Here is a 22478-nt window from a genome sequence, read left to right on the forward strand (position 1 = left end):
CCTCGATATCAGCCCCAAAACCATAAGATATATAGAGCAGCACATAGGCAAGACACTCCAGGACATTACAGGCATCTTCAAGGAGGAAACTGCACTCTCCAAGCAAGTGAAAGCAGAGATTAACAGATGGGAATATATTAAGCTGAGAAGCTTCTACACCTCAAAGGAAATAGTGCCCAGGATACAGGAGCCACCCACTGAGTGGGAGAAACTATTCACCCAATACCCATCAGATAAGGGGCTAATCTCCAAAATATACAAGGCACTGACAGAACTTTACAAGAAAAAAACATCTAATCCCATCAAAAAATGGGGAGAAGAAATGAACAGACACTTTGACAAAAAAGAAATACAAATGGCCAAAAGACACATGAAAAAGTGCTCCACATCACTAATCATCAGGGAGATGCAAATCAAAACAACGATGATATACCACCTCACACCACAGAGAATGGCACACATCACAAAGAATGAAAATAAACAGTGTTGGCGGGTATGTGGAGAGAAAGGAACTCTTATCCACTGCTGGTGGGAATGCCGTCTAGTTCAACCTTTATGGAAAGCGATATGGAGATTCCTCCAAAAACTTGAAATCGAGCTCCCATATGATCCAGCTATACTACTCCTAGGAATATACCCTAAGAACACAAAAATACAGTACAAAAACCCCTTCCTTACACCCATATTCATTGCAGCACTATTTACCATAGCAAGACTCTGGAAACAACCAAGATGCCCTTCAACAGATGAATGGCTAAAGAAACTGTGGTACATATACACAATGGAATATTATGTAGCTGTCAGGAGTGATGAAGTCATGAAATTTTCCTATACATGGATGTACACGGAATCTATTATGCTGAGTGAAATAAGTCAGAGAGAGAGAGAAAAACACAGAATGATCTCACTCATCTATGGGTTTTAAGAAAAATGAAAGACATTCTTGCAATAATAATTTTTAGATACAAAAGAGAAAAGAGCTGGAAGTTCCAGCTCACCACAGGAAGCTCACCACAAAGAGTGATGTGTTTAACTAGAGAAATAACTACATTCTGAACTTTCCTAATAATGAGAATGTATGAGGGAAATGGAGAGCCTGTTTAGAGTACAGGCAGGGGTTAGGTGGGGAGGAGGGAGACTTGGGACATTGGTGGTGGGAATGTTGCACTGGTGATGGGTGGCGTTCTTTACATGACTGAAACTAAAACACAATCATGTATGTAATCAAGGTGTTTAAATAAAAAAAAAGAAATATGATTAAAATATTTTAATATATTATTTTTATTTTTATAAATGTACTATAATCATGGTTTAACTTTACAATTGTGTTAAAAACCCCAAACTTGGGGACACAGCCAAAATACAGTTGATTGGATGCTTGTCTTGCATGCAGCCAAACTGGGTTCAGTCCCTGGCATCCACATGGTCCCCCAAGCCTGCCAGAAATGCAGAGCCAGGAATAACTTTGAGCACCATCAGGTGTGAACCAAAAAGGCAAAAAAAAAAAAAAAAAACACCTTCCTCAATATATAATGGCATATTGGCATGATTTTCCTTTGTAATAACTGTTTGTTATACTGATTTTAATGTGCAAACTCATAAATGAGTATGTCTCCTGATCTGTTTATTAATTTCTTTTTAAAAAACTTTTTTTTTGGGGAGCCACAGTTGGTGGTGATCGGGGTTACTCCTGGCTCTATGCTCCTGGCAGGGTTGGGGAACCATATGGGATGCAGTGGATTGAACCTGGGTTGGCAACATGCAAGGAAAATGCCCTACCAGCTGTACTATTGGTTCAACCCTGGTTTTTTTTATTTCTATAGAAATGCATTGTTTTCTATTTGACACTCCAATTACAATGTATATAATTTATATTTTAATTGAGTTCTATTTTTTAGAAACTATAAATTATAGTGATACTTATTGAAAGGACATAGATAAATTATTTATATGTCATTAAATTTTCATCTTCATAAATTCCTTTGAATTCACTACCCTGACTGGATTTTTAATTTGATATCAATTATTTTTTACCTATACAACATCTAGCTATGAAAGTATCAATGTTGATATAACATACTCATTTTTATATTTTCAAGAAGTCAATTGTAAAAGCCAAAGACCAAAGCTAAAGTGGTTGAAATCAAAAGACATTTTACTTGAACAAAGGAAGAAATGGAAGAGGAGAGGTATGGAGTTGAGGAGAGGTTAAGATAGGGAAGAAGAGGGAAGGGAAAGGTACTACATGTGGTAGGAAATTTATTTTAGGGTAGAATATTTAAGAGGTTTTCTACGTTCCTGGATATATTCTTTGAAATTTTTTCTGTAGCTATGCTCTTTCTAATCTCACCATAACTATTTCCACCCTTGTTCCACTATATTGCTGAATAATTTTACCTTTGTGACAATGACTAAAAGACAGGGGAATCCATATAATTTGAAGAATAATAATGATTATAATTTATATAAAATCTAAATTAACATCTGAGAATAATATATGAAGTGGTTAGGAGTGATTCTTGTAACTATTAGAGGAAACTGATACACTAAATCAAATTTGAGGATTAACCATAATATATGTGTGAATAGGCATGAAAATAAATTTACATTTGCAGTATCCTAGAGTACTTACTGTGTGTTTGGTGGAGCAAATAGATTGAATAGTTAAGACCTGGATTAGCTCTTGGACCAAGGTTAAGGTTCACTCAAGCTAACACTGAAGAAAATGATTTATTGCAAGAAGTCAATTCAGTGCAGTTAAGACTCTAAGTCAAAATACCGGGGCATAACTAGGTCTCATGACAAATGGACCTAGAAAAGTTTTAACAAGACCAAGATGGGTGGTCTGAATAAATTGTGAAAGATTGATCTAGGTCATTCATTCCTGAAAACCTATTAGCAAATCCAGTTATATCTTTATCTATAGACTAGAATACTATCAGAAGAGTGAAATATAAGAAGTTATTTGAATCTGTATGTAAACAATGTACTCTAGTTAAAATCATAACTATATTTAACATGCATATGTTTTATTGTATGGATCTTTGTGTATATGTTATGTGAAGATACCTAGAAAACCTTGAATTACAAATGACTTATAGATCGTTTCTGGTCTCTGTTGTTTGTCTTTGCTTGTTTGATTTTTCCACTGCTAAGTACCTATTTTGTGTCAGTGTAACTTGGAACCCTTGACATGAACTTTCAGATTTCCATATGTGGTGTTAATTCCTGACATCAGAGAAGTGTTCAACCAACCTCAACTGAAAAATAGCAAGTCAGTTTTAACCTTAAAAACATTTTAAGGTTCACAGTAAACTATTTTAATTTATTTTAGTGGTATTTTAGTGCCCTTTATAAGATTTGCATTTTGGTCAGCTATCTGGCATGTCTGTTTAATCTCATTTTGTGTATATGTAATCACTTTTTTTATTTTTAGTTGTTTGCTTATAGAAAAGCATCAATGTCTGTCTTGTTTATTAAATGCTTTAAAGTGTCAGTAAGTATACAATAGTTTTTTTTTTTTCATTTCCTCAAATACTGACAGTTCATTAACTTTATTTGGGAGTCTAAAAGCCTCCTTGGCATTTCAATGGATCCTCGTATGCTAAAATATAAAAACTACTGTATTGAACTATAATGCCATCAGCTGCATAAGCAAAATCTGTTTTTATTTTACGATGGGATGCATTTTTTTTAATTTATATGCTCAATCTCCTTTATAAACTCAATCATAATGTCCCTTTTCATTCTGAGATTGCACTTCCCTTATTTTATTCATTTACCCAAATACCAATATTCCCAATTACAGAAATTGTTTCTCATTTGGCATCTGTTTTCCCTTCTATCCTTTCTATCTCCCAATGAATGAAATCAAGCAATGTCATTCTTAGAAAGGTCAGAATTTATATCATCTACTCTCTATAGCTTTTAAAATAATTTAGAATCTGTGGTATTCTAAAAGTCTTTCAGCTTAAACAGTTCTAACATTTTCATAGAGTTTTCCAGATGCTTTTTTCCCTGAATGGAAACTTTGTTAAAAACCATAATCTGTCTGGACCTCAAAAAATATTTGGTTGGTTGTTTCTTCTTCTCTCTTAACTCCAAATTGAAATTGAGTTCTGTGTCATTTCTAGTTGGAATGATTTTTCTCCCCTTTTCTCTTCCCTCAATGGACCACACTACACTTTTAGAGTAATAAAACATCATTTAAATGAAATGAACAAGGCAATAACCACTAAGCTCAATGCCATTAAATATTTATCAATACAATACTATGAGTTTGACTGTGAAATAAACATTAGATCTTGTAAATTTAATAGTTTCCTGTAAAGGGAAAATAAATTTCCTCCTAGCTTTTGCAGCACCAGTGCTGGACTTAACAAATAAATATTTCATAGTGTGCCAAAATTGAATTGCCAAATGATTGACCACATCCTATACTGCACAAGGAAAAGGCCACTATTGTTTGTACAAGTGTGTTTCATTCAGTGTTTGACTTTGGTAGACAAATAGTATGTAGTTGGCATTTCTAAATTAACCTTTGTTTTCAACTCACTACAGATGAAGGAGTGTAGGCGAGGGAAAATGTTGAAGGATATAGGGAAAGAAGGAAGGCCAGCCAATCTTGACCTGATCTATCCTGCTGAGATGCACGAGTGGCTGGTTTAAATTTGGTAAGAAAACAGATCCAATGTAGTGAATTTTTATACTACCTGAATTGTGCTATGTTAGAAAGCATCTAATTTCAAGTCGTCACGGCGGGGCATTGGGAAAAGTTTTCAATTAGCAATAATCGCGCCTCGGATAAAACTCATTGGCTACGATACTGCCACTGCGCAGGGGAGATACCATGATCACAAAGGTGGTTTTCCCAGGGTGAAGCTTATCCATTGCACTGCGGATATGCTGTCCCCTGCGATTTCCCCTAATATGGGAAACTCGACTGCATAATTTGTGGATCTAGGGGACTGTGTTCGCGATCTCCCCTGGAGAAAAAAAAAAAAAAAGAAAGAAAGCATCTAATTATTTGTTTTTTTCAAAAAAGAAAAAAGACTTTAAAAAAATTTTAGAAGCTTTGGAAGCAATTTTTTTGGTCATACTCAGTTTTGACTAGTTATCTCTCACAGAAATGCTATCTCTCCAGCCCAAAATGTGTTGTGGAATTTTTTATGATATTATTATTATTATTATTATTATTATTATTATTATTATTATTATTATTTGTGTGTGTGCTTGTTTTTGATGTGTTGGGGGCTGAACTGAGGCCTTCACAAATGCAAGCCATGAGCTCTACCAATACATCAAATCATGAACCAAAGATCTTCTTCAAGTACAATAATGAGAGCAAAATTATTCATTATGATCATAGATGGACTTGATGACCCATTAGTTAGTAAAAAAGAATTTTTGACATGTCCTTAGCATAATCAATCTCACATCCATTATTAACTTTATTTTAGCTTGTTTGGGTAGTACTGAAACCAATATATTATTAGATATGTTAATAATAAAATTACAAATTACAACATTCAGAGGTCTGGGAATTAGTATAGGAGTTAAGACATTTTCTTTGAATGTAAATAATCTAATTCAAATTATCCATACAAGTACTGTCTCCTGAACACTGCCAGAAGAGGCAAATAAGCAGATTTTTCAGGAGTAATTATGTTTTGTTGTTGTTGTTTGTTTGGTTGGTTTTGTTTTTTTTGGGGTGGGTCACACCCGGCCACTTTCAGGGGTTACTCCTGGTTCGGAGCTCAGAAATCGCCCCTGGGAGGCACAGGGGACCATATGGGATGACAGGATTTGAACCACCAACCTTCTGCATGAAAGGCAAACACCTTACCTGCATGCTATCTCTCTGGCCCTTAGGAGTAATTCTTGGGGCCGGTGAGGTGGCGCTAGAAGTATGGTGTCTGCCTTGCAAGTGCTAGCCAAGGAAGGACCATGGTTCAATTCCCTGGCATCCCATATGGTCCCCCCAAGCCAGGGGCAGTTTCTGAGCGCTTAGCCAGGAGTAACCCTTAAGTATCAAATGGGTGTGGCCGAAAAAAAACAAAAACAAACAAAAAAAAGGAGTAATTCTTGATCACCAACATTTGGGGTCTCAAAACCAAAAATATCGAAGCCTATTAAAGCCTATTACATTCAGATTTTCTTTTAAAATTCAAATGATTCTAAAACACACACACACAGACACACAGGCACACACACACACACACACACACACACACACACACACACACACACACACACACCCTCAATTGCCTTCTGGCTTCCTAAAACAATAAATTATTATAGAGTACAGATTACGCATTTTAAAATGACTGTAGTATGCAGATAAATCATTAAATACTTGATTCTAAGTAACTAAGCATTTAAGAAAAATAAAGACAAATTTATGTTGTCAATTTGATCATCAGTATACTTTTATGCATAAATTGTTATCCACAAACATTTGACAACTCTCAATTCCATTTAAATGTGCTTCAAAGAAGGCATAAGGGTAAATATGATATTGTAATTGTAGCTTAAATAACAGACTGGAGAGAGAATACATGCAAGTATGGCCTTGCATGCAACAAGTTCAATTGCCAGCACCACACATGTGGGATCCAAGCACTACCACAAGTGATCCCTGAATAGAGTCAGAACTAAGTCTTGTGGTTATAAAACAAAAACATGAACTAAAAAAGAGAAACCTATGAGTCATATATATTTAACTTGCCTAAGGTCACCACAGTAAACATGTGCTAAAATCTGGACATAAAGTCTATTTATTATGACAAAGAATATAACCAAATCTAATTCAATTTCTTTTTCTGGCATCTGTATGATAGGAATGTGTTATATTAAAAATAAGCCTGAGTCATAAAACAAGTTACATAAGGTATGTTACTATGTACATAATACTAGTACAAATACTACTGTCTCTAAAAGTTTATGTAAACTTAATCTGTGTATTTAATTTCATACTAATTGGAAGAATATGAAGGAAAAAGGCAAATAAATTATATTATTTAAAAACTAGCAACTTGGAAAATTTGTATTCATGTATGCACATTATTAATTCTAATGCACTAACATCACACTCAAGAAATGGCCAAATATTGATTGGACCGTTACTTTGGTTATTTATCTTATTTACACATTAGTTTTATTTTATATTTTTTTCTTTATTTGTTTTTGAGGCACACTCAGTGCTGCTCAGGAGTTATTCCTGGCTCTTCGTGCCTTAGATTCTACTCCTGGTAGTACTCTGGGAATCATAAGGCCATAATGAATGCTGGGGATGGAACTAAGTTTAATGACCTTGACACCTTACCCTCTATACTATCACCCTGGCTCCTATTTGAACATTTTTAATTGCTAAGTTTCCATGACAGGAGCTTTAGAGAAAAAATAGGGGAAGTAGGTGCCCAGTGCCAGCAATAGAACATGATTTCATCTGCAAAAGTTCTAAGAATCTTTTATTGCCTGAATAGGGGCCATATTTTAAGCAAAAGCGTTTTTTTTTTGTATTGCATTTTTATAATACATCCAAGAAACTTATTAAATATTTATTTGAGTTTCCTTCCTGATAACAGGAATGAGAGGATATTCCAAGATTACTAAAGATGAAAACATCAAAAATCGTGACTTTGACACCCAATAACATGGGGGAATCAACCAGTAAAACACGGAGGAAGGGTTATATTAAGAAGTTCAGGAGAAGACTCTGGTTGGAAAAAGATTGAAAAACTGCTAAATAATAATCGCCCAATGTGTATGAATTATTTTTCTTTTAAAATATTTAGTTTTATTTTATTTCTTTTTTGTTTTATTTTATTTCCTTTTTATTTTGATAAGAGGATTTAATTTGATGTCATAGTTTTAATTATCTAGGAGTATAAATTAGTAAATAAAATAGTAACTTGGATTAATTTTTTTAAGGACAGGATCTACAAGTAATAATATGCATTTCTTTCTTTTTTTAAGTTTAGTGAGCTGTTTTTGTTTCTTTCTTTCTTAAAGGTTAAGTGTTAAAAAAAATCAGTAGTAACGGTGTGAAAGTGGCAATCGCCATTGTTTTCATAGGCCCAGCAAAATATGGGAAAATGAAAAAAAAAAAGACTTGGCCTAATTACAAGGAGGCTTCACCCCTGAAGTTTTCTGGCATAAGACTGACTCTGGGCTTCAGACATACCAGGCTGCCCAACCCCTGAGTCATTCTCCGTGGTCCCTGCGAAACTTTTTCGCACATTGTGGAGCGTCCTCTAGTTTCACTTCACCATTAGATGAGAAGGCACCTGCCCTGAAAGCAGATTGTTGCTGTTGATAAGTCGTCTGGGAGTTAAGAGAGCACTTTTTGGAGTAAGTCAATGCCAGAGAAGTGGTAGGGTCTTCCCTGGTAGAGATTTTCTTCCTGGTAATGTTATAAAATATTGTGGTTGTTTCCATAGATGCCATCCATGGTTCAGGGGTGTATAGGCAATGCTCATTCTTCTGAGGCCTGAGCCAAGTTAAATATTTTATTTCTTACTAAACTTTTCCATATTTTGGACATACATCTATTAAAAGAGATTAAAAGTGGTGCTAAGTTTTGGAATTCTGGGGTATGCCTGACTTTTACTTACCACTCTCTTCTTCCTCATTATATGTCTTCCTGTTTCTACTTTGTTCTTTTGGTCTATTTTCTTCTATATTGTCCTTCCCAAATTCTTTCTTTATTTCTCCATTTCAAAATATATATTTGTGATTTTCTGACTGTTACTAGAGACTATATATATGTTTTTCTTTTCTGAGGTAGTAGAGATGTCATATCTATACTTTTCTGCCTATGCTATATACATTATGAAAATATAACTTTCTAGAGATAAAGTGAAAAAGTTGTATTCACCAAAAAGTAGATCAGTAAAAATGCAATGTGTTTCAGCAGGATGTGTCATGAAGCACCTACTTGTGAAAACTTCAGAATTTGAGAGAGTTTTGGGGGCCCTCAGTGAAGGCCTTCAAGGGAATCCAGAGTTTTCTGACAAAGATCTAGAATGTAACATAGGGCCAAAGAAATCATAGACAGAGAAAATGACAAATAGAAATCATATTTCATATGATTCATATTTCATATGATTTATATTTTATATTTTTTAAGATTATGGGCATCAGTTTGGGATTTGAGTGCCTTTCTCTAACCACAATAAGAAGTTCTACAGTCCAAAAATTTAGACATTACAAGTTGGTACGTTAGATAATGCATAACACATATATTTTTCACGTGGGCATCCTTTGTTGTTGTCCTCTGTAAACATTTAAGTTTTATCCAAATTCAAGAGATCATGTAGCCAAATGAATCCACCACACCAAGTACCTCATAAGAAATATTTTAATAAATATTTAAATAAAATATATCTGTTAAGACAAGGGTGATAGCAAAATTATTATAAATCACAATTAATCACTTTTCTTTTTAAAATATTTATTTTGACCTATAGGCATCACCACATTTATAGAAACATTAAAAATAGCTGATCTATTATTGTTTCTCCTGGCTTCCAAAGTCATTATCATTAAAATGGCAATACTTCCAAAAGCATTGTACAGAATTAACGCGATTCCTCTAAAGATACCCATGACATTTTTCAAAGAAGTGGATCAAATACTTCTGAAATTCATCTGGAACAACAAACAACCTCGAATAGCTAAAGCACTCCTTGGGAAAAGGAATATGGGAGGCATTACTTTCCCCAATTTTAAGTTGTATTACAAAGCAACAGTTATAAAAACAGCATGGTATTGGAATAAAAACAGACCCTCAGATCAGTGGAATAGGCTTGAGTACTCAGAGAAGGTTCCTCAGACATATAACCACCTTGTTTTTTGATAAAGGAGCAAAAAATCCTAAATGGAGCAGGGAAAGCCTATTCAACAAGTGGTGTTGGCACAACTGGTTAACCACTTGCAAAAAAGCGAACTCAGACCCCCAGCTAACACCATATACAAAGGTAAAATCCAAATGGATTAAAGACCTTGATATCAGAACTGAAACTATAAGGTATATAGAACAACATGTAGGTGAAACACTCCAGGACATTGAGACTAAAGGCATCTTTAAGGAGGAGACAGCACTTTCCAAGCAAGTGGAAGCAGAGATAAACAGATGGGACTATATTAAGCTGAAAAGCTTCTGCATCTCAAAGGAAATAGCGCCCAGAATACAAAGGCCACCCACTGAGTGGGAGAAATTATTCACCCAATACACATCAGATAAAGGGCTAATATCCAAAATTTACAAGGTACTGACAGAACTATACAAGAAAAAAACAACTAACCCCATCAAAAAATGGGGAGAAGAAATGAACAGACACTTTGAAAAAGAAGAAAGGCAAATGGCCAAAAGGCACATGAAAAGATGTTCAACATCACTAATCGTCAGGGAGATGCAAATCAAAACTACTATGAGGTACCACCTCACGCCACTGAGATTGGCACACATCACAAGAAAGGAAAACAAGCAGTGCTGGCGGGGATGTGGAGAGAAAGGAACTCTTTTTCACTGCTGGTGGGAATGCCGTCTAGTACAACCTTTATGGAAAGCGATATGGAGATTCCTTCACAAACTGGAAATTGAGCTTCCATACGATCCAGCTATACCACTCCTAGGAATATACCCAAGAAACACAAAAATACAATACAAAAAACCCTTCCTTACTCCTATATTCATTGCAGCGCTATTTACAATAGCCAGACTCTGGAAACAACCAAGATGCCCTTCAACAGATGAGTGGCTGAAGAAACTGTGGTACATATACACAATGGAATACTATGCAGCCATCAGGAGAGATGAAGTCATGAAATTTTCCAATACATGGATGTACATGGAATCTATTATGCTGAGTGAAGTAAGTCAGAGGGAGAGAGAAAGACGCAGAATGGTTTCACTCATCTATGGGCTTTAAGAAAAATGAAGGACATTTTTAACAATATCTCAGAGACAAGAGAGATGAGGGCTGGTAGGTGCAGCTCAGGACATGCAGCTCATCACATAGAGTGATGAGTGCAGTTGCAGAGATGACTACACTGAAAACTATCATAAAATGTGAATGAATGAGGGAAGTAGAAAGCCTGTCTCGAGTACAGGTGTAGGGGGGTGGGGAGGAGGGAGATCTGGGAAATTGGTGGTGGGAATGTTACACCGGTGAAGGGGGGGTGCTCTTTACATGACTGTAATCATACAACTATAATCATGTTTGTAATCACGGTGTTTAAATAAAGATAAAAAATAAAAAATAAAAACCCACTAAAACAGAAAAAAAAAAAAAAAAAAAAAAAAAAAAAAAAAAAAGAATTTATAAACAAAATTAAACTTTCAGCCTCATCATTTTATTTATATTTATATAGTTGAAGGGATGCATTACTATATTTCACTGTTATTTTTATTACATTTTACTCAGGTTTTACTTAACATTTAATTATTTTGATGTTTCAACATGAAATTCCTATAAGGTGAGAAAATACAAGAAACATTAGGCAGTAAAAAATATTATGACAAATAGCCAAATAGTTTTGCCACACACAAAATGTATGAGAGAAAAGTCACCATTTTTCATAATTTGGATAAAATAATAAATTTCTACCACTAGCAATATCATATCCAATTTTTGGTCCAAGTCATAGTGATTTCTCAATTAAGTATATTGAATGTATGCCCTCTTGTAGTACATAGTTGATGAAACACTAGGTGAATATTAACTATGATGTTGATTATAAATTTCTGAGAACAGAAACAAAATTTGTCAGTTTGTCAGCACACGAATATAACATTTCTTATGTTAATAAAGATCAAATACTGAAAAAAAAAAAAAAAAAAAAAAAAAAAAATATTAGGGGAAACACTATAGTCCTGAAAGAAAAGTAATGCAAAAACTTTGAAAATAAAATAGAAATAAAACAAAATATATGTAATACAAAACTGCATCTATTTGGGCTTCACATCATGGGCACTGAGTAGCTAAACTTTAAAACATTCAATAACAGTGCCTAAAAAACAAATTTGTAGAGCTGCTTTATGGTTTTGATGAGCCTCTTCCCAGATTCATTTTCAGACACATCAGTAAACGATCTCTTTTCATTCATAGAGTTACTGATGGAAACTAATCAACTTTTATTTTTGGTTCAAAATGGCACAGAATAAAGGAACTTTTTGAAAAAGAAGATTGGTGAAGAAATATACTAAGAACAAAAGCCCACAAAAATTTTCTTAATTTTTTAGAAGGACCATATTTATCACTGGATATGGATGAAAAATTTGAAGTGAACATTATTTGACTTGCAGTGTCATCTGAATTCTGGACTACCTATTAAAGCAATCAATGGCCATATTCATGGGCATAATATGTGTACCAAATAAATATGATCTTATCTGTTCTACCAATGAAGGTACTACAAACTATAAGAAAATGCAATTATTGAATGACATTAAAAAATTTCTTTAATGTGGCGCTAGATATAAAGTGTCTGCCTTGCAAGCGCTAGCCAAGGAGAGACCACGGTTCGATCCCCCAGCGTCCCATATGGTCCTCCCAAGCCAGGGGCAATTTCTGAGCGCTTAGCCAGGAGTAACCCCAGATCATCGAATGGGTGTGGCCGAAAAACCAAAAAAAAAAAGTTCTTTAACTTTTATTACATCTTTGTACATGTTTATCAGCTACTCCCTCTCTTTATCAGAGTATTATTCCCATCACAATCTATTCAAGTGTGGCTACATATTAATTTTGAAAGACATTCTCCAGGAATAAAATTATGTATTTTATATAATTATATTCACAAAATTCAGTAAAATTAAATAGTAGGTACAAATATTATCTCTTATTATCTGAAATTGAAGCTTAGAGTTAGAGCTGAGAGTAATATTTCTTCCTTTTATCATATGGGAAAACTGAAAAAAAAATTCTAAAGATACATAAGTAATATATAACAACAATGACGTAGACCGGATCTTTAAGTTTAAAATTGCTCCTGTTATGCTTTATTTCACCATAAGGTTCTCAATTAGATTAAGAAAAAAGTAGAAGAATTTTAATTTTTGAGATAATTACTTTACTTTGTAGAAAATTAGACAATTCCCTCTTTCTAATGGTTATTGCTTTAAAAAGAGATTGAACTTTTAATGACAGATTCTATAATTTGTGTCCCAAAGTACTGAATTTGGCCTTTGTTGATCAACGTGAAATCATATAACTTTGTTTTTTTCTTGCTATTTTCAATTTTTTTATGGAATTAAAATGTTTTGATCTAAGTAATTTATGATCTTCAGGTGCATTCTGGGATCTCAAAATCCTGAGTATTCTAGACTCATACTCTAGATAAATAGATATCAGATGTCATAGACTTTAAATTTAAAACATAAACCATGAAGATTGCAATTCCTTAGACCCTAAAAAGTAGAAATTTAGTTAGGTTAGTTTTTTCTCATCTATCTTTATCCTCAAGTTTATCTATAGTATACGATGATCACAAGAAAGACAGTTTCTCACATTCTTAAAGATTTGCCATCTCTTTGCCATCCAACAACTACATGGTTTTGGACCAAATTTTCTTATTAGCAAACTTTGGTGACTATATAGATCTATTTGTGCAATAGTGACAGTAAAGAGAGAAGTACTGATTTAAAATACACTGCTTTTTAATGTCATATGGATAACCAAAGACAGTGAGAAATATAAGCACTGAGATGGCCACACAGAGATACTTTTGTTGATTAATTTTTTGAGGGGGCTCAACAATAACTTTTTCCACATATGGTTTTTAAGAGGGAAGGTATGTCTTCAGAGACTTCATACACATTACAGAGAAGATAAAAGGAGTTGATTTGATTCAAAGATAAATATAATCTTTTTATTTTATGATATGCTTTCAAGAATCCAGTCTTTATGCTTGTCACTTCACATGTGTCAAATGTTCAACTCTAGAAATTGGCCAGCAAAATGAAAAATACAGGAAAAGAAAAATTGAATTAGGAAACTACCCATCTCACTGTGACCTTTGTAACCATCTAATACCATCTTTTCTTAGTATTACTCTTAGATCGCCCAGGATTAACTTTTTATATTAGTAACCATCACATAACTGATTTCTGTAGTAAAACTGTTTATAAATGTGTCCCAGATTTTAGACCTGACAATGATTTCAAAGGTAGTTAGAACCAGTCTCTTATTCAAAGCTGATTTTCATGCAAATTAATTTGCTCACACAGTCTTAGAATTTTTCAGCAATTTCTCTAAGGCAGCAGCTGGCTGGGCCTGCCATCAGTAGAGTGTGGCTTTTGATTCGCTCTAGTTCTCGCTAATGGAACCACCTACCAAGCAAAGTGTTTCTTTGGTCAGCATTCCTCCTGGGCTCTGATGACAGGAAAAAGTTCACAGTAGAATACACAGTATCTCACTTATCTGAAATTCTTTATCCCATGTGGCTACTGCTGGTCTAGAATATTAACAGATTAAACTAAACTCAATGAGAAAATTCTTTGGATGAAATGAATGGTTAGAACATTAAATGCTGGGAGGGAGAATGCCAACAAGTTTCTTTTCTAGAAGATTAACCGTCCTCTGAAATTAATGTAAGTGGAAAACTAAATTGTCTGTTCAGTTTGGTATATTGAAAAGGGATAATGACATAAATTTGGATTGGAGGAATCTGAAGGTGGCATCTTCATAGGGAGATTGGGTGGGGGGATCTTTGTATAAATTGACAGGCTAGAATTAATTGAGCTATGTTGAGAGATTTTTATATTTCATTGACAGCCTAACTGGAATGAGCTAAGAAGAGATGCTTACGTTTGAGTAAAAAATCAGATTTGAAATTGGTACATAAAATTAACATTCACAAAAATCTATGTTTTATAAAAATAAAAATTATATCAAGAAATTTTGAACTTTCCCTCCTCATAGTCATTGACTATATCAAAATATGCACAGTGCCCTTTTCAAAGTTCTATTGAAATTTATTTGACTGAAAACAACTGCCCTTCTGCCCTTTATAGTCATAGTCTTGACATATTTTAGGTTAATGTTGAAAGCATAAAATTAAAAATATATATCTAGAAATAAGAACTTATGCTGCATGAGATCTCTAATAAAAAATGATTTATTTCCAGAGTGGTGTCGCAAATGATAAGGCCTAGCCACCCTAGCCTAGGACTGACTGCAGTTCAATTCCCTGGCGTCCCATATGGTCCCCCAAGCCAGGAGAGATTTCTGAGTGAAGAGCCAGGAGTAACCCCTGTAGGTCACCGGGTGTGGTCCAAAAACAAAAACAAACAAAAATATTTATTTAATCATTGTAATTGAATTGGAATTTATCTTAAAATCTTTAAAACACATACGTAGTTCTCAATTTTTATAAAATAATTAAATAAAGGGCCGGAAAGATAGTGTGGAGGTAGAGCGTTTGCCTTGCATACAGAAGGACCGTGGTTCAAATTCCTGCATCCCATATGGTCTCCCAAGCCTACCAGGAGCGATTTCTGAGTGTAGAGCCAGGAGTAACCCCTGAGTGCTGCTGGGTGTAACCCAAAAACTAAAAGAAAAAAAAATAAAATAAAACTCATCAAGTATATCAGTTTGATATACTGCACACAAATATTTATTAAATTACATAAACACATTGTATTTTGTTCAGTTATTTTAATGAGAAATTCTTTTAGTTTGGGGTGATATCTTACTCTTATTATATAATTATATATTTAGCATTTTATCAACAGCTTAATTTTATATGCAAATAAGAAATTACTTACTAAATTAGGAATAGTAGGAAGTGAAAGGCTCTAACTCAAGCCTTTCAAAAGTATTTATTTATCCTCCTATATACAACCATATTATAAGGGAGATAGCCATAGTTTTTGGGAGAGAACTTGGTTGATCAGTTCTTATTTTAAATTTCTCTCTCTCTCTCTCTCTATATATATATATATATGTATATATATATATCCTGCTTATTTAATTTATCAATAAATAAGCTAAAATGTCAGTAAGCAGAAGATAGATAGGAAGATTAAAAAGATGATATAGATGATAGATTGATAGATGATGATGATGATAGATAGATAGATAGATAGATAGATAGATAGATAGATAGATAGATGATAGATAGATAGATGATAGATGATAGATAGAGAGAGCAATTTAAGACATAAGCTCAAGTTTAACTTCTATGTCCTTCAGTAAACAAGGGTTTGGAAAAGGATTTTTATATACTAAAGAGAATTCCACTAAGGTCTTGCCAAGACTTTCCTCTGTTAAGAACTTCACTGAGATTCAGAATGAAAGTGAGTTTTTGAACTGGAAGTCTACTTTTCTTCTTTTTGAATTTATAGCATTAAAGAATACAAGAAAAAAGAAACCTTTAAATTTAGGGGCTGAAGAGGTGGCGCTAGATATAAGGTGTCTGCCTTGCAAGCGCTAGCCAAGCAAGGACCGCAGTTCGTACCCGGCATCCCATATGGTCCCCCCAACCCAGAAAACCTACAGATAACAGAAGAGGTAAAGGCCCCAAATAAATAACCAGCTAATCTGAGCGATTAGCCAGGAATAACCCCCGAGCATCAAATGGGTGTGGCCCAAACAAACAAACAAACAAAAAGAATATGAGAAAATACATTTTAATGACATTTTCTATAATTATGACTAGAATTACATATTTACATATTTGAACTTGATTGACTTCAGATATAATAAAATGAAGCATTTACTTGAAGGAGGATTATAAGAACATTTACCAAATTTAGCCCAAAGACTCAAAATACATCTCATAATGTTTAGATAAATGGACAAGTTTGTTTTTTTACTAACCTCAAATATGTCAGCACTGTCCTTTGTTTCTGATATTCTAAATATGCAACCTATGCTCAAATTTTATAATATTATCTAATTTTTGTCTTTAATCTTATCTTTTAGAAAATAGTCAAGATAGAATGGGCATTCTCCATTCACCCCTGATCTAGAGAAGACATCTACAAAACATCCAAGGTTGTGTATAACATCACCTGGAGGCATTCCTTTACCAGGGAAGACCCTACAGCTGCTCTGACATCGATCTACTCAAAAGAGACTTCCCTTAACACTGAGAAGACTTAACAAGATCAATGGCCTGCTTACTGGACAGGGCTTGCTGTATGGCCCCTTAATTGTGAGGTTTGTCTAGAACATCACCTGGAAGCAATCCTCTACCATGGAAAACCCTACCACTGCTCAGACATCGACCTGCTCAAAAAAGACTTCCCTTAACACTGAAAAGACTTAACAACAACGACCTGCTTACAGGACAGGGCTTTCTGCATTGCCCTTTAATAGTGAGGTGAAACGAGAAGACGCTCCACATCATGACTTCAATGTAGGATATGCAGATTTCAGGATCTTTAATACAGAAACATGATACCAACAACAGAGACTGTGTGAAAAGTGTTTTGGCACTACGGACAATGTCTTGGATTGGACGATAACTTGCCTGAAACCTAGAGTTGGTCTTATGCCAGGAAACTTCAGGGGTAGGATCTCTTTGTATTTAGGCCAAGGTTATTCCTTTCCATGCCTCTCATATTTTGGTGGGCCTATGCAAACAACAATTGCCACTCTAACACCGTTTTTACTATGCTCCTTTGACTCTAATCTTTAAAAAAAAAAAACCACTTAAAATTTGAGGTTAACTTAAGCTAATATGCATGTACATGGAAATGTAAAAAATACTATGCCTCTAATGTTTAAGGAGTTACAGAAGTTTTATGGCTTTAGATTTTCTTGTATGCTGTTAAGAAATATTATAATGTGTTACAATCTGGGGACTTGAGGGACAAAGTAATTGTACATGGATTCTGTTTTATTTATCTTAACGTTCTTTGGCTGAAAGTTCAAAGTTAAGATATCAGCAAGGGGACTTCTGCTGAGAATTATGTTATGGGTGATTGTCCTTCCACTGTAACTTTACCTTGTTCTCTTTCTTTGCATCTTTTGTTCTCATAATTCAAAATTAAAAAATTAAAAATATAAAATAGTCAAGATATAGCCATAAAATTGTTATAAATATCAGAGAGCAAATTTAGAAAGGAAACTAATTTGAAAAAATATAACTATTGGTATTTTGTTGGGTTGTGAGACCTGTTCTCAATCATATGTAGTCTACTAACAATTTGTCAAAGGTAATTATTTTTCTGTGTTAGTTATTTTTATTTCTAAGTTTCTTAAATTTTTTAACTTTCATTGAAGAAATTATTTTAGTAGGAACCCAGACACAATTCCATCAGGCTTCTCCACATGCATAAGCAATTCTTAGATTCTCTCTTTAGGCTTAACCATTTAACTAATTTCTAATTTTTTACTATTTCTAATGTATACCAGGAGAATGAACCAATGGTTCAGCTAAGACTTTCATCTTCTAAGAACTCCCCTTAGTTATTATAAAAGTGCATGACAAACAAGCTTTGCATGGTGACCTAGGTCACCAAACCCTGCTACATTTTATTTTTCAGAATGACTCACAGAATTCAGGAAATCCTGTTACTCACCAGATTATTGATTTATTATAGCAGACAGTAAAGTCCATAAATCAGTGGCTAAAATGAAGAAATGGATAAGAGGAAATGTGGAGAAAAGATTTGGAGGTTTCATGCCTTTTCAAAATGTGTCAATCTCCCCAAATCTCTGTTCAACAGCATAAAAGTTCCCTAAATCTTGTATTTTAGACCTTTGTAAAGGTTTGTTACAAAAACTAACTTGTTAGTTATTAGCAACTGACCCCATTATTCTTTCTATCTTTCTACTCTAGAGGTCAAGGAGGTCCTCCCTAGGCTAGGAAGTTATAACATCTATTTATATTGTTCTTCTAAAATTGGCCCCACTATCCTTATGGACTTTTGAAATATCACTATCATTAACATTAAACTTTAACTTAGCCTTAATGTCCAAGTAAGATTGCTATAGTACTTATTGTCAAGATAATGTATGCATTGGCTCTGTTCATAATTCGAAACTAGGACTGAGGAGATATAAAATGAGATTGGTGGGGAGGAGGGAGAAATAGAATGGAGGACAATTGCCTTGCATGCAGAAGGACGGTGGTTCAAATCCCGGCATCCCATATAGTCCCCTGAGCTTGCCAGGAGCAATTTCTGAACATAGAGCCAGGAGTAACCCCTGAGTGCTGCCTGATGTGACCCCAAAATAAAAAAAACAAACAAACAAAAAAGGAGATTTTGTTCGTTAGGGTGTCACAGCAGTAGGGAATTTGACTTGCATGCAGCTGATCTAGGATGGACAATGGTTTGATCCCCAGTGTCCCATATGGTCTCCTAATCCAGGAGCGATTTCTGAGTGCATAGACAGTAGTAACCCCTGAGCGTCTTCTTAATCACAAGAAAAAATTATTTTCAGATACTATCATGTCTTGAAAAAATAAAATCTTATAAATATCTGTTAACTACTTAGGCATGGTGATTAGTTTCAATAGGTATTTCTACGTGTCAGTAATCAATAACATTAGAAATATAGTTTTAAGAGGTCTTAAGATATTAGAATGCAGAGTATAAAGTACACAGAGATCTATTCTGTGGAAAAGCATTTGCTTCAGTCCCCTAATATAGGTAGTCAGTGACCACCTATAGTGTCTGCTATTCTTCCTAAGTCTTTAGGAAAACTGAATAATTTTATTGTTTTATGCATATATTATATAGAGGATCAGTGAAGATTTTTAATAGGAAAGGTGCATGAAACAATCTGGGTTTTATATAATTCAGAATATAAAGAGGATAATGACTCACAGGAAGCAAAGCAAAGTTAAAGAGGTGAGTTAGGAAAATATATTTGTAGAACACACAAAAAAGAACACACATCCACACTCACACACCACTCACAAGCAAACATATATAAGAAGCAAAGGAGGGTACCTAGGCAGGAGCTTTTGTCCCCAAGAAATATAGCTTGCATCACTTTTCCAACAAATTTGGCAATCAGGATGCTCAGAAATAAGGAAAGTGGAGATCTAATATCCGAGTCATGTCTTGAAGTAGATCTAGCATGAATAATAATAAACAAAAAAATGAATAAACAATGAAAAAACAAGATTACACAAAATATGACAACATTTAATTTCTGTGAGCTGATGTTGCTGTCTTTCTTTTTGAGCAAACTAAGAACTCCATCTCTAATAACCTTTTCATATTTTATAACTTCAAAGAATCATAAAGTAAGACAAAGGAATGGTAAAGATTGCTTTAATTTACTTGAATATGCTTTTGAAAAGAGTCAGTCATAAACGTAAAAACAAACAAGCAAAAATAACCAGGTGGATAAGGCACTCCATTCATGTAAGAAATTATGAATATAGATATGCAGCCGTATGGCAATTTAAAATATTTTGTACTTCTTAAAGTACATAATATTCAATTCATAATACTCAAAAAAGGCTGTAAGTAGGATAAATAAAATATTTTGCTCACCTTCCCTTTAAATGTCTGCTTTGAGATCTTGGTGTATCTCTTTTATAATCAAAGTTCCTAAAAGTGATTCCTTTTGAAAAGGTTAGCATCAACATGACACAATGAGAAAATCTCAAAACAGCTTTCAAATGCACGGTTAATTTTTAACACAAATAACCAGCTATCACTCTTTTTTAATATTGTGAGTTGAAGAAAAAAGAAAGGTACTCAAATACCAAACTTCTAAAATATTCATATTTTCTTTGAAATAGCAAGAAGACAACACTTTTTTTAAAATCACTTGAAACAATAACACTGAATAGATAATTATTTCCTGGTAAAATTTTTTATAAAATCTGTCACTGTATACTCATCCCACTGAGCTTTTAAAGAGTTCAGTGGTACTATTTTTTTTTTAAATTAAACTCAATCTGACACACTGGCTGCCTTTCTCAAAGACTCAGCTCCAAAATAAAGTAAAGCTGATTCTGAGCATCCATTTAATTTCTGTCGAAGGTATCACAAGCAATTTACTTTCTAATGAAAATAACAAAAAAGCCATGTCTCATTTTGAAGACAATATTGTAGAAAACACAAGGGACAGAATACATGCAGCTTATTTTTCAAGTGATAAGATTAGTTTGTTGGGAAAAAAGTAGAAAGATCAGGTAAAAGTGTAGATAGAACTAAATGTTATCTAGAGAAGGAAGACAAGTCCTTTCATCCTAGTATCCCAATCCCAGTATAGGACAATGTGTGAATAAGTTTTTGTAGATACATGAATGAAATAATTGTCCAACTATGAAAACCTTCATAAGGATATGTTCTACAACATTTAAATTACAATCACATTATATATTTAACTTTATTTATTTTTTGTTTTGGGGACCACACCCAGCTGTACTCAAGGGTCACTCCTGGGTCTGCACTCAGAAATCGCCCCTAGAAGGCTGGCGAACCCTAAGGGATGCCAGGAATCGTCCCTTCCAAGTTAGTCGCTTGCAAAGTAAGTGCCTTACCTCTGTGCTATCTCTTTGGCTCCACAATCACGTTATTTTAAATGTAGCCATGGGAGGGGTCAATTAGGTTAGGGTTTAAAGATACACCATACAAAAATTTGGGTAATATCACAAGAGCATCAAAATATGCATGATACATCTTCAGTAATAATATTTCAAAACACAATGTCAAGAAGAAAAAGATAATGAGCGAGAACAAGAAGGAAGTAAGAGGAGAATGAGGGAGGAGGAGGGAGGAGAATAAAAAGGAAAATGAAACAGGAAAGAGAGAAGAAAGGAGGATAAAAATAGAGGATAAAGAAGGGGGGAGGAGAAGTAGAAAGAGGATAAAGAATGAGGAGGAGGAGGGAGAAGAAAAAAGAGGAAGAAAATAATGAGGAGGGAGAAGGAAAAATGAAGAGGAGAAGAAAAAGGGGGAGAAAGAGGAGAAGAGGGAAAAAGAAGGAAGAGAAGGAAGGAAGAGGATGAAGAGAAATTAAGTGAGGAAGGATGAACAAAGGAGGAGCAGAAGGATGAGGAGAAGGAGGAGGAGGAAGATGAAAAGCAGAAGGAGAAGGAGGAGGAGGAAGGGAAGGAATGAGGAGGAAGAGGAAGACAATAAGGAGGAGAAGGAGGAGGAAGAAGAGGAGGAGGAGGTCAGTGTAAGGCAGAAAAGAAGGCAGGATGGAGGGAGGGGAATAAAACTAGGGACATTCATGGAAGGAAATATTCACTGATGAAATGTCATGTACATTGTATAATTGAATCTTAATCATGAACAACTTTAAAAGTATAAAAATAAATGAGATATCATACCCCCCAAATAAAATGAATATGTACATTGGGGGCTGTAGTGATAGCACAGCTATAGGGCGTTTGCCTTGCATGCAGGCAACCCAGGACGGACCCAGGTTCGATCCCTGGCATCCCATATAGTTCCCAAGCCTTCCAGGAGTGATTTCTGAGTGCAGATCCAGGAGTAACCCTCGAGTGCTGCCAGGTGTGGCCCCCGAAACAAAAAAACAAAACAAACAAACAAA

General features: G+C 34.5%; 1 non-coding gene and 1 pseudogene across 1 annotated transcript; one reads left to right on the forward strand and one right to left on the reverse strand.

Annotated features, from left to right (window-relative positions):
- Positions 1-4728: 4728 nt before the first annotated feature.
- On the reverse strand, positions 4729-4843 carry LOC126005491 (uncharacterized; annotated as a pseudogene).
- LOC126005149 (U1 spliceosomal RNA) lies at positions 4823-4988 on the forward strand. The gene has a single exon (XR_007494323.1). It is a non-coding gene; the product is annotated as a U1 spliceosomal RNA (small nuclear RNA).
- The last annotated feature ends 17490 nt before the right edge of the window (positions 4989-22478 follow it).

The sequence above is a fragment of the Suncus etruscus genome, chromosome 3, assembly GCF_024139225.1.
Source record: "Suncus etruscus isolate mSunEtr1 chromosome 3, mSunEtr1.pri.cur, whole genome shotgun sequence".
In the NCBI taxonomy this organism is placed as follows: Eukaryota; Metazoa; Chordata; class Mammalia; order Eulipotyphla; family Soricidae; genus Suncus; species Suncus etruscus.